The sequence below is a fragment of the Hydra vulgaris genome, chromosome 01 (genome assembly GCF_038396675.1).
Source record: "Hydra vulgaris chromosome 01, alternate assembly HydraT2T_AEP".
In the NCBI taxonomy this organism is placed as follows: domain Eukaryota; kingdom Metazoa; phylum Cnidaria; class Hydrozoa; order Anthoathecata; family Hydridae; genus Hydra; species Hydra vulgaris.
The window spans coordinates 72,680,909-72,698,299 of record NC_088920.1 but is presented as its reverse complement, the minus strand read 5'-3'; the positions used below and the strand labels follow the sequence as shown (position 1 = coordinate 72,698,299).

Here is a 17,391-nt window from a genome sequence, read left to right as displayed (position 1 = left end):
GTGTACCACTATACTGTCGCTAATACTAGCCACTGAAAACCTGAAGATTCTGATTTCATAACAAAGACTTAATTCAAGAGGTTTTCTATTCTAAATGGTCAAAAGTTGATGACTTTTTGTCAAGACTGAAGTATATTATTTTGAAATTAGCAAATACTTTAGAAGTAAGATTATCAGAAAGATCTTTAGTATTGATGAGGCACAATATAAAACCAATGGTGGGACCCTGTAGTACTGCAGAAGTATTTGAAAGTGAATAAGAGTGTTGTCCATTGAGGAAAACTTTTACTGCAATTAGAAAAAAATGGTTCAATAATTTTAAAAATTTTCCACATAAACCTTTTGAAGTAACCTGAAGGAAAAGACCAGTATTTCAGACTTTATTAAAAGTCTTTGATATAACAACAGCAATATCTCTTACCTAGGGCTGGTAATGGGTCGGTTCCAGACCCGACCTGTTAAGCCTGGGTCTTGACCTCATTTTTTGGACCCGAATGGTGCCAGACCGGAAGACTAAAGAAGTACGAAAGTTATAAAAGTTTCAAAACCAATCTTTTTTTTTAGATACCTGTTTTTTTTATTTCATTTGCTTTTTACAGATATGTCAGGGGTAGAAACGCAAATACTATCACTCCAACTATTGATATCGAACAGCCACTTTCATCTGAGTTAAGTGTTTTACCTAAATCTAAAAAGATAAAATTCACCTCAAAAGTTTCAGCACATTATAAAATTTTAAATCAATGTTTTAATCAATGGTTTTAATCAATGGTCAACATAAAGCAAAGTGTCACAATTGATTGCATTCTTATTCGCAAGACCTACAGATGAAACTTGTCATTTGATCAAACATTTGAGGACTAAACACCCACAAACTTGTTACCCAATAAAAGTTCAGACCTTTTTACAGAGTGGTAAAGTAAAAGTCCATGGTATTTTTGAGTCTAAAAGTTTCAAATTTAATCAAAAATCAAGCAGAAACGACTTGGCTTGCATGATAATACTTCATGAAAATCCTTTTTCAATTGTTGAAATTGCGGTTTTAGAGAGTATAGTAAAAATCTACAACCTCTTTTTAAAATGGTTAGTCGACGTACAACTACAAATGATTGTTTGAAAATCTTCGAGGATGAAAAGGGAAAGTCATATGGCGTAATGGAAAAGCTAAAATGTTGTATTAATTTCACAAGTGATTTGTGGATGTCGATTCAAAATAAATCCTACATCGCCCTTACCAGCCGCTATATTGACAATAACTGGAGACTAACAAAGCATATACTTAATTTTTTTGATACTGATGTGCCTCATACTGAAATAGCACTATATAAAACTTTACTTGAGAAGTTATACAAATGGAATGTTGATAAAAAAATCATGTGTTTTTCTAGATAACTGTTCAACAAATAATGCAAAGATTAGAATTTTCAAAGAGAAGTTGAATACTAAACTCATCAGTAATGGTAATTTTTTTCATGTTAGATATTCTGCACATATTATAAGTTTGGTCGTTCAAAAAGCAGTTGAAAGCGTTAAATATATATTAGTAAAAGTTAGAGAAAGCGTGAATTATGTTAAATCGTCAACTTTGAAATGGCAACAATTTAAATAAGTAGCACCCCAAGTACAAATTCCTAGTAAATATGTTGTTTTAGATTAAAAACAAGATGGAACTATACTTATATAATGTTGAATACTGCATTGAAATTCAAAGATGTTTTTATTTGTCTGAAAGAAATTGATTTAAGTTTCACATATTTGCTAAATGAAATGGAGTGGACAAATGTTAGAGGGTGTTGAGACTTATCAAAATTTTTTTACGAAGTATCAGACCTTTTCTTTACAACAATAAATCCACAGCAAACTACTATTTCAATCATATTTGTAAAATTTATTTTCAAATAACTGATATGTAAAGCAATCATATTCACTTTATCTGTGAAATGTAAAGGAAAATGATGGCAAAATTTTTAAAATGTTAGAAAATTAGTTCTGATATATTTGCCATTGCATCTGCGTTGGACCAGTGTTGAGTACTACTTTAAGGATATTTATGGTGCTGTAAGTAAACAAGAGTTAGAAAATAATAATGGATCATTAAAACAGTTGTATAATGAGTTTGTTGCTATTTATTTCAAAATGGTAAACACTCTAGTGGTAAATAAAAGTATTTAAAATCAGTTTACTTCTTTTTTACATATATCCTTAAAATCTTCTTCTTTGGAACTAAAAAATGAATTGCATATCTACTTAGATGAGCCATTAATTGTTGATCAAGAAGGATTTGAAATATTGAAATGGCTACTGTTGCTTCTGAGTCAGTCTTTAGCACAGGTGGTAGAGTTCTTGATATATTTCGTAGTTCTATGATTCTAAGCACATTGGAAGCCATTGTATGCTTAAAAGATTGGTTAAAATCTGTACTTTGGGGTATTTTCATATTTATATTTGAGGTATCCTTTAATTTAAATTTACTTTAATTTATTTACTAATTTTATTTTTTCAATTAAAAGAAAAAAAATGGTACTGCGGTCTTCATTAACGATAACAAAAACAAATCTGCTCTAATTTCTTAGAAAAAAACAATATTACTGACCTTTGTCAATATGAAGACTTGTGCAAAATTTTATTTGGAATTTATATGAAGACAAACACTGTTATTAATAAAAATATTGATATCAATCGTCAATTGTTATTATAAAATCGTTTTTTTCTCTGAAAAGTTTTCTGTTATTATTTTCTGAAGTTTTCATTCACCATCATCTTGAATTATAATTTAATTTAAAAAATAAGGACCCAACGACATTAAAAGTATTTTCTCAAAAAAATCCAGTATACCTTTTGATTTTGCATAAGAAAAAAGAGTGTTTAAAGTTTTTGAACGCGGTTGAGCGTGATTGGGTCCTAATTTTTAGCTGTTAATAATGATTTTTAGCTGTTATAATAAATACATCTTCGGAGGGGTTTGGTACCCACATTGGTAATAAAAAAAGTACATACATTAGTAATAAATAAGGCCTTTTGATTGTTGGCCTGTGAGTCTCAATTATTAACCAGAATCCTTTATCTTTGGGTGTGAATGCCATATTAGAAGGCCTATAATGGAAGGGCTTGCATAATCTATGGTCTTAACATTCTAAGGCCTTTAGTTTGAGACCCACGTTTCATTTAAATGCAACTCAAATGATCAAACAAAAATAAAAATTATTACTAAAAAAGGTGTATATATGTATGTATATATATATATATATATATATATATATATATATATATATATATATATATATATATATATATATATATATATATACATATATATATATATATATACATATATATATATATATATATATATATATATGTATATACATACATATATATATAATGTTAAAATTTAAAAAAAGTAAACCACAAAAGTCTTCAAACAATCTAATGCATAAAGATTTCCATTATATTTCTTTTATAAATGTTTTTGTCGAAACTTAAATAGTAAATAAGTTAAAAAAAGTTTTGACCAACATCAAAAAAAATTTGCCTTTAAAACTTTCTTATCATTAAAATTTTGTCTGCTTCAAACAAAACCCTCATAAAATGTATGTTCGCAAATGCATAAATGCTCAACCCATGAATAAATAGTATTTAGGTGATTGACTAAATTCAGAAATTCAAAAAAAGACTAATATAAAGTTAAAAAAGAAAAAATATTAATAACAAGGTGGCTAAATTATTCACATTTAAAAATGAATTAAATTCTTTAAATGTTCATGCTATTGTAAAGATTTAGAAAACAATATAGTAGGGTTTTATAACAAGTCTTTTTTTCAATGTATAAATTTATTATTAAAGTTTAGTAGGAATAATTTAGTTCAATCATATTTTTCATCAATTTCTTTAATTTCTTTAATGAAATTAAAATATGTTTAATTTTAAATCAAAACGAAACACATTTTGATTTGGTTTTCTCACTAAAATTAAATTAAAAGTTAAAATAACTAAAAAATAAACTTTTACATAATTATTAAAAATTGTAGTATGTTTCTAATTTTTTTGTTTCTTATTTGTGTTTTTGCAAGCAAGTAATTTAGCAACAATTTTTTTGATAGCTATGGTGATGTAGCTCCAAAATTATTAATTGGTCGATTTATTTCAATACTATGGATGATGATTGGTGTGTTAATAATTTCTGGATTGACAGGAATGTTTAGTTCAATAATCACTACTAATTCCGTTTTATCTATACAGAACAATCAGGTAAATATTCTCAAAAATTTTTTCAAAATTTATTGTTAGTTAATTTTTTCTTTTAGAAAACTTCTAAGCAATGAATGATTAACAGAAATTTATTTATAAACAAGTTTTTTAATTAGATGAAATGCTTTTATAAATATTTTGTCAAAAATAATTTTTCTTTCTCTAAAGAGTTAAATTAGAAAGAAACAAAATTTTTAACATGGTTTAAACACTTATTGAAATCTAAAAAATATTTTTAAAATTCTAAAGATGTTAATATATTTATGTTACTGATTCCATCAAAAATCTCTCTCTTTGCTAAAAATATATGCGGTAGTGGTGTAGCGGTAAAGCGCTCGCTTCATAAGCGAGAGGTTTCGAGTTCGATCTACACCACATCCCTGATAGTAACCAGTGGTGGTACTACCCTGTGGTGTACTAGTGGTGGAACTGACCTGGACATGGTGGGGATTGAACTCGGTCAAGACTATGTTTAGCAATATGTTTTAAAAAGTCTGTCCAAAAAGAGAAAAAAAGCATGAGAAGAGTCAGCCCAAATATAAAAAATATTATCTATAGAATTGCTCATTATAACAACCAGAAATTCTTTTTGAACTCTATTTTTCTTGTAAATTTGCTTGCCACATTATTTAAATCGATGTATACAAAAACATTCTTAGTCAGCAAAACCATTTTTTCGGGGAACGAGAAAAAACTTAATAAATCCAAAGTTATTACTTTAATAAATTCAAAAAAAATCTTGGTGCTTTTCAACATCTTTAAATATTAGATTTGTTAGAATGTATATCAAAATTTGTGATATATATATGTGTTATAAATACTTAAAGTTGTCTGACAAAGAATCTTTTTGTTTACATGTGTTAAGAATAATAACAAAAAGCTTGTCTTTTATATATTTGTTCATTTTTAGTACAAAAAACTAATAAAAATCAAAGATCAAACTATTACACATATTAAATCACACAATGTATAAAAGAACTGATCACAAAGCTTTTGTCAGACACCTCACTGAATCTTGTTCCTCTTCCTCGTCATTCGCCTCGTCGGTTGTTGGCCAGCTCATGAGTTCATCATAAAAACTACTGAACTCATCCGTAACATATTGCATTAGCTTTCTAATATCATGCAGTTTCACTCTTTTTATTGGAACATTACCCAATGGGTGGCACACATTTTGCGGAAACTTGACGATGCGATCGACGACTTGAGACAACTTATAAGTTTGGACCATCAGCCCATCAAAGAGTGGCCTACAGACAATTATACCTGGAGAAGTCCCGTAAGTGAAGTGCATTAGAGAACTTGCTTCAAAACTCATCTTTAGCAGGAACGTTTTTCCCCCGTGTTTCTTCCAAAATGCAAGATTTTTTGTAGAATGTTGGTCACCACTTTTGAAGATCTACAATATCTTTTGTTGTGACTTCTTCAACAGTAAACTTACCAGTAGTACTAGAAGTAATGACAAGTTCAGTTATCTGGTGAACAGTGTGCACCCTGTCATACCTTTTCAGATTTCTCTTTATTACCGCGAAGTCCCGGTCACAAGATAGATACGTGTGACCTCTTATCGCGTAGCACTGCTCAATTCGATCAAATCGGCCTGTATCTGTGAGAGCCAAAAAAACTCTGTTAGTGCATGGTTTTTATTTTAGCCTTCACAGTTATCTGAGCAGACATGGATTTCAGTAAACTGTGGAGGAGCGGACATTAGGTAATTGTACACAAAAGAGCACACCTCATCAGAGCTTTTTCTGGCTGTGCCTTCGTGGTACACATAAACATGACCTTTGTTGCATTTCACATCGTGAATAGAGAAGAGGTTAACAGATAGCTGTCTGCGGTAAAAGGTCTCCTGGACTGGTATCATTGGTAAAGGGATATTCTGCATGTAGTCAAATGCGATCGCTAAGATATGCGGTTCATTTTGTTTTGTTTCCGGGTTGCTTTCATTTTGGAGTTTGTTGTAAAACTTTTTCGATCGACATTTGTGCATTTCTCTTTGCTGCATCACTGAGATGAGGGCTTTGTAATTTTAAATAAAGCTCCTCACAGGTGCAACAAGAGTCTATCTGGGGACGGCCAAATCTTAACGTACAGTTGTCCTTAAAGTAGCCCATAAAAAATTTGTAGCTACATATTGCTTCAGGATGTTTTTATGTAAACATTGAGTACAAATTTTTGACATTTAGTTTAGCATCTAGATAATTGATAGTTTTACCAGCATATTTGCACTGTTTCACCGGATAACTTTCGATATGTTCTCTTATCAGAAGTAATACATTGGCCCTGATTGCATTTGTTCCTAATTTTTTTCCCTGAAAGGTCTTTTGGTAATTTTCCTAATACCAACAGGGAGCGCAATTGTCGAATACGACTGATTTTAATACCATAAAGGCTTTTAAAGGCATCCACACATACCTTTTCTTCGGCATCCCCCACCAAAAACTCGTATGTAAATGAAAAGTCACGAGCTACTCTTCCTTCGGCACCTTCCTTTCTGGGTCGGTGAGTTTTCACCTTCATGCTTGTAGTCAACGATTGTAGAAACACATATTGCTCGTTCTTTGTCTCTAACGATCTCATGCGTGCAAAAATCTCGTCGCTCTGGTTTTTTGACGTTCCGTACATTTCTTTGAGCATCTGAAAGCAAAATATCTCATTAGATTATGCTGATATAAATGTTCGCATTAGGCTTAAATGTCATAGCCAAACTCTAAAAAATGATGTCTGAGTAATTCGGCTATAACATTTGGCTACTGTTTAAGGTCAATTCATTAGCCTAAATGGAACGATATGAAACGTGTTGGATTAGTTTTGTCAAAGACGTTTTTATGAAAACATGTTGCATAATATGCTATCATAGACCTAAACAAATTGTTAAAAGGTTAATTGGGTTTCGAAATTGCAATACAAATCTTACCTGCAATCAATTCCAACAGTAGTAGCAGATACAGTTCTTCCTTTGTAGTCTATGTTCTCTTTACCTTTCAATCTAGCTTCTTTAACAACACTCCTTTTCCACATAAACTCATTTTTAACCTTTCTTCCACTGCTAGTACTAGGTCCTTCATCCATTATAAGTCTTTTTCATTAAAATAACAAGATGAATAATAAAATAAGGCCAAATAACCTCAAACTCGTAACCAAAACAAAAATTGGATTAAAAACATTGGACAGCTACCAGCAGAACACAGCTAATTTTCTCAGTGCTGCCAAACAAAACCTTCAAAGTCACTAACCTAGAACCTTTTAGTTTACAGACAATATTTCAGCTCTTTATTCAACGTGTACGGAGAAGTCTGACTTGTCTTCAAAGAACATATTTTCATCAAAAAGTCAAATATTAAAAAAATTACTTAGAACGTTTTTGTATATATTGATTCATTTTTTCTTGCTGTTCATAAGGAAGATTTTTGAGAACAAAACCTCGTTTTCTAGAAAATCCCTTTTTGTGGAAATGAATGTTGAGAATTTTTCTAATGTCGCATTTCTCCATATTTAATATATTTCTTATTTATATTTAATATTACCGGCTAAAAAAATAAAACAGTAAAATTCTTAATTATTCTTCAAGAAAATACAAACACATAAAAAAAACCTTTCAAATGATAAAAACAAAACTTTTGCTTACATTTTATATAATAAGAGGTAAGCATTTAATGATTTGAAATAACGAAAATGAATTGAAATGCAACAAAACTATTTATTATAAGTTTCTACAAATAAAACTCAATAATTTTTTTTTCACAGTATTTTTTTTTCCGTTTTTAAATTGTATTTTAATAATTTTTTATTATTATTTCATTTTATGTAAAAAAACAAAAGCAAAAAAAAACTGGGAAGGAAGGGAAAGTTAGTCAGGAGTCTTCATTCCCTCCCTTGGTCCACCGTTATGTGTCCTTAACTAGTCACAAAATAACACGTTTTATTAAATAAAATGTTTTAATAAACATTTCAATTGCTTTCATTAAAAAATTTAAATCTTTCTGAAAAGATAACCTTTTTAAATGCAAATTTTGATCAAGTATTAGGGGGCCATTCCATGGGTAAAAGTTAGCCCGGTGTCGCGTTAAATAAGTAGCTCGTTAAGTAGACAAACAGTTCTGCGCATGCGTAAAAACGCTGAAACACTTAAAACTAGCATCCTAAAACCCAGCGTTAAATAAGTAACATTGCTCATAAACAAAAAAAGATGGCTGGTCACGATTACTCTGTTGAAGATGTTAAAAATATCTTTATGATGGAACAATTAAGAAATGTATGGGTTTAAAACAGCGTAAATCATTTCTAAAATATGCTAAAAAATTTCAGTTTACTGTTATGTAATAATATTAAGAGTAATTTTGTATTTGGTCTTTAACTTTTTTTGAAGATTTAGAATTTAATCTGAGATAAAATGTAAACATTGTATACAAATGTAAACATTTGCGTATAATTTATATACGATTGTAAAAATTGCAGTTATAATTCTGCAAATGACTAATCTTCAAATAAACATATACAAAAGTAACCGTTGCATACACGTTTTGCATACACATGCCACATGTGTTTACCAATGTTTACATGTGTTGTAAACGTTTGCATATAATTTATATACGATTCTAAACATTACAGAAATAGTTCTGCAATAAATAATATTGCATAAACTTATACAAATACTCAAAAGTAACCATTGCATACACCTTTGGCATACAAATGTAAACATTGCAAACAAAACTCTGCGAACTAGTCATCAAATGAAAATTTATTTTGAAATAGTTTGATGAAAGTGAGGAAACACTTTTTATTTTTTTCTCTTAGATGGAAGGCTGTACTATGTAACTGCTTCTAATAAGCTGCAAGTTCTTTTAAAAGATGAAGAAAAAAACATGTTTTTAGAGATGTGCACAACTCTAATCATGGAGCTCATTTTGGCCTTAATAACACAAGAATTAAGCTAAAAAGTGTATTTTATTAGCTAGGTAACAGGATTAAATATTTCAATTGCATATATTTTTTATCAAGTTTTCTCGTATATTAATTGTCTTCTTTGCATTAAAATCAAATCAAATCAATATATTTTCACTTTAATAATAACTGCATATATATACAATCGTGCGGGACATTTACAAACAGTTATAAACTGATGACATGTAAAGACCTATGATGGTATAAATTATAGCATAATAATAATAATAATGATAATAATAATAAGTAATAATAATAACAATAATAGTAATAAATAGTAATAATAATATTAAATACAGTAATATAAACAAGTATAATCTATATATATATATTTTACTATATATAGATATATATTTACTATATATTTATCTATATATATATAATAGTGATAACCATAATAATAATGCAAAATAAAAAGTATAAAAATCATAATAATATCAATAACAAAAAATATAACAGGTTAAAAGAGGGAAAGAAAATGGAGAGAAGTTTAACGACTTGGAAAGAAAAGTCAAAGAAGGAGAAGTCCTAGGAGAGTTTTGTTATGTACCAGAATTTTTTAAGCATAGTATTTTATAAGGAAATAGAATTATTGAATATGCGTTAAAGTATAATAAAAAGAATTAAAAACAAAAAAAATTGTTATAAAGAATTAAGTAGGGTGATTGCATAGAAAATAGTTTATTGTTTATTTATTACATGTTACATGGTTTAGTAACAATGCCACAAATTTTAGAGCCATATAAACTTTACAGGATGATGAAAATGAGGGTATTTGGTTGTGACTAAATGAACATTTATATATTTTTATGCTTTATTTTTATTGAGTTTTATATTTTTATTGAGTTGAGTTTTTTATTTTTATTTTATGAGTTTTATATTTTTATTTCTATTTTTTGGTTTTATATTTTTATTTTTTATTTTTATTTATGAGTTTTATACTTTTAGTATATTAAAAATTTAAAATTTTAGAAAGATTATATAGTATGTCAGAACTAAAACTGTTAGGTTGAAAGTGAATTATTCTTAAAGATTTATTCTGGAGATTTATAAGGTTTTTTTCATAAATGGATGAACTTTGTCCCCATATCTGACAACCATAGCGTAGATGGGAGTTAAAAATAGCATGCCAAATATTCACAAGGGTTTCGTAGTTCACAAAATGCCTTATTTTGGTAAGCATTCCATTTGCTCGACTTAGTTTGTTTGATATGGATTTAATTTGTTGAATGAACAAAAGATTTTCATCTAATATTATGCTCAGATATTTTATTTTATCTACAATATTTAGTTTTTGACCACTAATTCTAAAATTAAGTTTTTTGGTAATTTTTTTGCCTTGAGGTTAAAATAGAACTACTTCAGTTTTTTTGACATTCAAAGATATTTTGTTTGATCACAACCATTGAACCAGTGATGCCAGGTCATAATTTAGGTACTTATTTAGCTTTTTAAAGACTTATCTTCAATCAGAAGGTTAGTGTCATCAGCAAAATGGTACACCTTTGAGTATTTAATACAAGTGTTTAAATCATTTATGTAGATAAGGAAAAGAAGGGGACCCAGAGTTGAACCCTGAGGAACACCTATAGTAACACTTTGTGGACGATGATTTAGATATGACTTAAACCAGTTCAGAGCAATTCCCCTTACACCATAATGATACAGCTTTGATAATAGAATTTCATGGTTGACAGTATCAAAAGCTTTTTGCAGATCAACAAATACTCCACCAGCAAATTGTTTTTGATCCAAAGCCTCGCGTATGGTTTCAGTTATATCTATGAGTGCTTGGTTAGTAGAGTGCTTCTTTCGGAATCCAAATTGCAGACTATATAAGCTATCTGATAGATTTTAAAAACTAAGTAGCCTGTTATACATAAGCTTTTCAATTAGTTTACCTACATTTGAGAGTAAGGATATAGGCCGATAGTTACAAAGATCTTGTTTACAGCCGCTTTTAAAAATTGGAACATCTTCTGCAACTTTAAATAAGTCAGGGAATATTCCTGATTGAAAAGATTGATTTATTATAATACTTAAGGGGAAGCTCAATTCTTGAGATGCTAAGGTCATTATTTTTGAAGGAATGCTATTGGGTACGATGCTTTTTTTTGGATTCAAGAGAGAGATATAGTCATTTACTTATTGAGAAGTAACTGGAGATATAAAAAAAGTATCAGGATTTTGGTTTTTTAGATAGTGGCTGAAGTGAAATCTAGGAGGTTTAACTTCTTTAGCAAAATTATCTGCAATTGAAGAGAAGTAATCATTAAATGTGTTTGCAATTATTTTCTTGTTAGTTATAGTTTTATTATTAATATTTAAACTATCTATATTATTGTTGTTCTTTGATTTAATATAAATAATACTCCTTATTCCTTTCCAGGTGTTTTTAAGGTTATTTAGATTTTCATTAAAGTAGGTTGAATAATATGTTTTTTTTTAGTATTGCAATAGGTTACTAATTTTATTTCTATAATATTTGAATTTTTGAAAGTATTGTAGCTTTAAATTCTCATTTTTCCATTTTATAAACTTCTTGTGCAACTTATTTTTAATTTGTATTGAAGTAATGATTCCATTTGTAATCCATGGCTTTGATAAAGATTTATTAGCTTTTTTGGTAGACATTTTGAAAGGGGCATGATTATCAAGTAATCTTTTGAGTGCATCAAAAAACTTAGAAGTAGAGTGATTAGCACAATAGTTCCCTTGTTGGTTTATTGAAAGCAAATCAGTTTCAAAATTTTTAAAACATCTACAATATAGTTTGGGATAAGACTGTTTTAAGTTCTTGCATGGAAAGGATATGAACTGAATAAGATGGTCAGCAAGGCATACTGTTAGGTTGCCTGATTTAGTATTTTGGGTGTGAAAATTAACAAATATATTATCTATGAGTGTCTTTGATTTTGGAGTAATTCTGGTTGGTTGAGTAATTAATGGGAAGAGAGAGAAAGAGCACATAAGATTTAGAAAGTTAGAAACATCATTACAGGAGTCACATTTTAAAAGATTAATGTTGAAGTTTCCTAAAAGTACTATATTTTTATTATCTAGTGATAACTTGTCGAGTAGGATTTGTATATAAGTGATATTGAACTTAGTAGTACTCATACATGGGTGGCGATAAATGCTACCTACAATAATATTTTTTTCTGATGGCAGTAAAATTTCAATAAAGGTTGATTCTACTTCTTTTTTTTTCTTAATTTTGAGGTCTGATCTCAAGTTATAATTTAATTCAGATTTTATATATATAATAGTTCCTCCTTTATTAGAATGAGAATCAGTACGTTCAAAGACATTTAAAGTGATATCAGTTCTAAGTGTTTTGTTGTGATTTAAGCGAGTTTCAGATATAGCAATGATTTTGGGTTTATTATTCATAAGGGAAAGCAGAAGTTTTAGATCATCAAGGTAATATTCCAGGGATGATATATTAACATGTAAATAGGTTTTTGAATCAATACTAATAGCTTTGTTATACTCTGTTGTATCATAGTATTTACAATTAATATTATCATTGTCAAGTTTATTTTGAAAAAGATTATTTAGGTTAGATGAAGTGTCATAAAATAAATTATGAGTAAAAGTATTTGCACCATTTATAGTGACCTTAAAATCCTTATTTGTCAGAGAAGAGTATGGTAGAGTGTTTTCCAAGCATTTAAAACAGTACCAATAGCCAGTTTCAGTCATCAAAGAGTTGTAGAATTTTTTATCAACATTATTACACCTAATGTGAATCCACTTATTGCAAGAGTCACACTGTATAGCTTTTTGATTATATGTTACGGTCTTATAACAAACACCACAAGGAGACTTAACAACCATATTATTCACTTCAGCATTTAGGATAATGAAGATGAGAAAAGGGTATTTGGTTGAACTAAACTTATATTTGTATTTTTATTAGGTTGTTATTTTTATTTTTAATTTATGAGTTTTATATTTTTATTCTTATTTTAAGAGTTTTATATTTTTATTTCTATTTTCTGACTTTTATATCTTTATTTTATTAGTTTTATTGTATTTTTGGTTTCAAATTTTAGTCTATATATTATATTTTATATACTAGTGAACACTATGCATTACTGTGTGTGAGTATTTCGATGAAAAGTAAGAATGTAACAAAATTTAAAAGTAAAGAATGTAACACTTTTAAAGTTTATAAATGCTAGTAGAGATAATGTATTAAATATTTGTAGTCTAAAATATAGTTACTTAAAAAAATCAGATAATAATATATAATATGATAGATATATTATAAATACTATATAAGTATTATGATACTGTATAAATCTTTATATTTAAATAATAAGTATAAATAATCTTAAGATAATAGAGTATATATCTATACATAAATATGCACATATATATAAACATAAAGCATACATGCAATACAAAATATATACATATAATATAGACAATTTATATACTATGGAGTAATATATAAATCAAATTAAGGGTATTTAAGCAGAACTAACAAAAGTTATTAATGAACAACAACAAAAAAAAAACTAAAACCGGAGTAACTTTCAACGAATGGCAGCTTTGACTGATTGAAAGAAAATTATTAGTCGCCACAAGATTAACTCTTTACTGATTGAATATGACTTTAGAAAGGGGAGAACCACTATAATGAGTTTGTTGCGAAACGGTTGAACAAGGAAACAAAATTTCTGAACAAAGTAAACAAACAAAGCAATACTGCTTTACGTCAAAACAATGCTTTACGCCAAAGTGCAGAACAGCCAGTTATTTGATTATAAATGCTTTATTAAAACCAAGTTAATAAAATGTTTTATTAAAACCAATAAATGTTTTATTAAAACCAAAAATGATTTTCAACATGGTTCATTTTCTAACTTAATGTAATTGTAATTATAATAGTAAATTTTTCCAGTACAAAATGCTTATCATGTTGTTTACATAATGATATCTAGGTATGGTTAGAGATATTACAAAATGGGTGAAAGAATGCAACAAGCACCAGCGCATGGAGAAGATTAAAACTTGTGCTCCGTTACTGAAACCAATTAAGGTCATCTAATTGTGGGAGTTTTTAGGTATAGACCTCATTGGGCCCCTTCCACTTACAACACAAGGTAATAAATACATTTTAACTGTTACTGACCTTTGGAGTAAGCATGTCTAAGCTTTTTCAATACCAGAAAAATCTGCTTTTTTTGTTTTTAAGTGTCTTGTTATTTTGTTTTATCGATTTAGCCCTCCAAAAAAAGTACTATCAGACAAAGGTAGAGAATTTTTTAAATTGCTTTAATGAATTTTTATTTTCTTCTGTCAATAGTAGGTATTTAATAACATCTGCTTATCATCCACAAACGAATTGACAGGATGAGAGAACAAATCAGATTATTAAGCGAGATCTTTCAAAAGTAGCTAAGAATCCGAAGGTAATTGCGATACTTTATTAGAACCAGTATTATTTGGTCTCCATACATGTGTACAATCTTCAGTATTATTTGGTCTCCAAATGTGTACAATCTTTTAATGTTTGGCAGGGAGACAAGACTTTTTTCATCTTTAGCTCTCAATGGTAATGATCCTGATTTTAATGATAATATTGAAATTGCAGAAAGTAATGCAACTGAATCACAGATTCAAGAAATAATGGATTCCTGTATTGCAGTTCATGTCATAGTGAATAATAATATTTGTATTGCACAAAAAAAGAATACAAAAGTACCATGATAAAAAACATTTAAAAGGTTTCTAGTCATTTAACTTTAAAATAGGTAGTAAGGTTTTAGTGAAAAATTACAAAAAGATATTTCGCAAAGGTAACCCTACGGGGCATGATTGGCTCGGACCTGCCATAGTTACCGACTTTGAGCCAACTGGAGATGTTGTGTCCCTTAATGGTAAAGTTTGGAAATCAGTCTTAATTGGAAGAAAATCTAAGTTTTATCTCTTCAAATATTTCAAAAGTGCATAATTATTGTTTGCAAATCACTGACCAAATGCATATAAACGAAAAACCATGTGATGAAAATACAAACTCTACTTCCACAGCATTAAAGATTACATCCACATTAATGTATTATTTAGAAAGAAAGAAAATAAAAGTTAGTGAAGTGATTTTCCTACGTCTTCTAGCAATTATAATACTAACAATAACTATAGTAATAGTAACTATATTTATAGTAACAAAATTTTACCAGTTAAAGAAGAGAAGCCAGTTGATAGCGTTGTAGAAAGTGTTAAATCTGATAGTATAATTAAAACAAGTGAATGTTGAAGTTCAAAGTTTTCTTAAGTTTTTTGTGCAGTTACTATTGCCAGTAATTTTTATTCAAAATTGTCAACACAGTCTTAAGAAAAAGCCTTAGATATTTTGAGAAATCCGTCTGGCTGGCTTGACGACATCTTGATTGATATAGCACAATGTTTGCTTTCATATCAGTTTCCTAAAATATCTGGGTTTCAAAGTTCGTGTATTTTTAGTTGTTTTAATTCAGGTGGTTTTTCAGAAAATTACAGTTTTATACAGATAATGTTAGAAAATCACATTAGGTGCTTTTAAGTAATGTATCCTCCGATGTTGTTTCCCATTTGAAGTGTGTTCAGTTCTACAAATTCACTTTTTATTGGTTCACAGAAAGATGATATACCATTGATAGTGCACAGAGTTGCACGTTCATCCTTGAATTGCCAAACAAGCAGTCCTTTAATTGTCGAAGTAATGGATTGTCAAACGCAACTAAATGGAAATGATTGTGGTCTATTTGCAATAGCAAATGTGACAGCTTTGTGTAATGGTATTGATCCAAGTTTAGTTATATGGGAACGTAATGATATTAGGCAACATCTAAAATGTACTAAGAATAGTGTATTAGAAATGTTTCCTTAAGTTACTGTGTTAGACGGTCATAAAAGGTTTGCCTTTTCTATTGATTGCAATCGTTTTTGTAAGTGCAGACAAAATAATAATAATAATTGATTGTCGTTCAAATTTTTCTGGATATGGATTTATAATTCCTGTTACATCATTAGTGTTTATGTATCTTGTTGTTCCTGCGGTTTTTTTAGTTTTTATGACATAATACACATAAAAAAGTTTTTTTGTTTTCTATCGTCGGTTTGTTTATGCATCTTATGTTTTAGTTAATAATTTAGTTTATTTTAGTTATTTAATATATTTAAAATTTTAATAAATTTTAATAAGTTAGTTATTTATTTTATGTTTGTATATGTTTGTATGTAGTTATTTATTTTATGTTTGTATAGTCGTTTAAAGTTATATAATTGGTTAATTTAGGTTAACTATTGCTTTTTCTTTATTTCGTTATTGACATGATGATTTGTTTTGCTTACTTTGTAGTTTATTTTTTATTCTTAATAGTTATTTATTATATCAATTAGGATTATCGATATATAGTTAATAACTACTGTTATTAAACTCTTTACTTACAAGCGTTTGTTTTTGTAGCAGTTAACTATAAGTTCTTCTACTACAACATAAGTAATATTTAAAAATATGGTTATTTTATTTTTAATTTTAATGAGATATTTGATCAATTTATTATAGAATATTGTAATAGTTTAGACTATTCTGGCTTGTAAATGGCGTGACTGTTTTAGCATTTTTAACATTCATACATTTCAAAGATTCAAATTTTTCTGGCACAAATTTAGAGTTCATTTTGTAAATAAATTCATTAACATATATTGATCAATGCTGTTGTTAAGTACTTTTCTGGCACAAAAGCAGGTATTTATTATGTAATTTTTTTTTCACTGCATTTTAATATACAATTTATGTTATACTATATTTCTATATTATATAGGCTTGTAATTCCATGTGGAAAATCGAATTTCTTCCGAAAATGTCCAACCAAGTAAAATTTTTTCAAAAGAACACAGAAACCATGTTATTTTATTTTGTTATTTATATTGTGTAAGCATTTTTTGATCTTATTTTCATAATAAAGTTTTAGTTTAGCATGAAGTGTGTCGTTTCTTTAATGTCTTTTTAACTTAAAACATCACATAAGTAAGAAATAGTAAATTATTGTGCTATATACATAACACCGCTAAAATCGTCGAATAACAACCGTCTAGTTGTTATTCAACAGTAGTGATAGTAGCAATAGTGGTGTAGTGGTAGAACGCTCGCCTCATAATCAAAAGTTCCAAGTTCGAACACCACCACGCCCCTAGTAGTAC

General features: G+C 28.5%; 1 long non-coding RNA gene across 2 annotated transcripts; it reads left to right on the top strand.

The window, feature by feature from the left end:
* Positions 1-8,414: 8,414 nt before the first annotated feature.
* On the top strand, positions 8,415-17,162 carry LOC136075588 (uncharacterized). Of its 2 annotated transcripts, XR_010636033.1 has the most exons (4): positions 8,415-8,506; positions 9,049-9,209; positions 14,148-16,936; positions 17,013-17,162. It is a non-coding gene; the product is annotated as an uncharacterized LOC136075588 (long non-coding RNA). The 2 variants fall into 2 exon arrangements; XR_010636032.1 differs by having other exon boundaries at positions 9,049-16,936.
* The last annotated feature ends 229 nt before the right edge of the window (positions 17,163-17,391 follow it).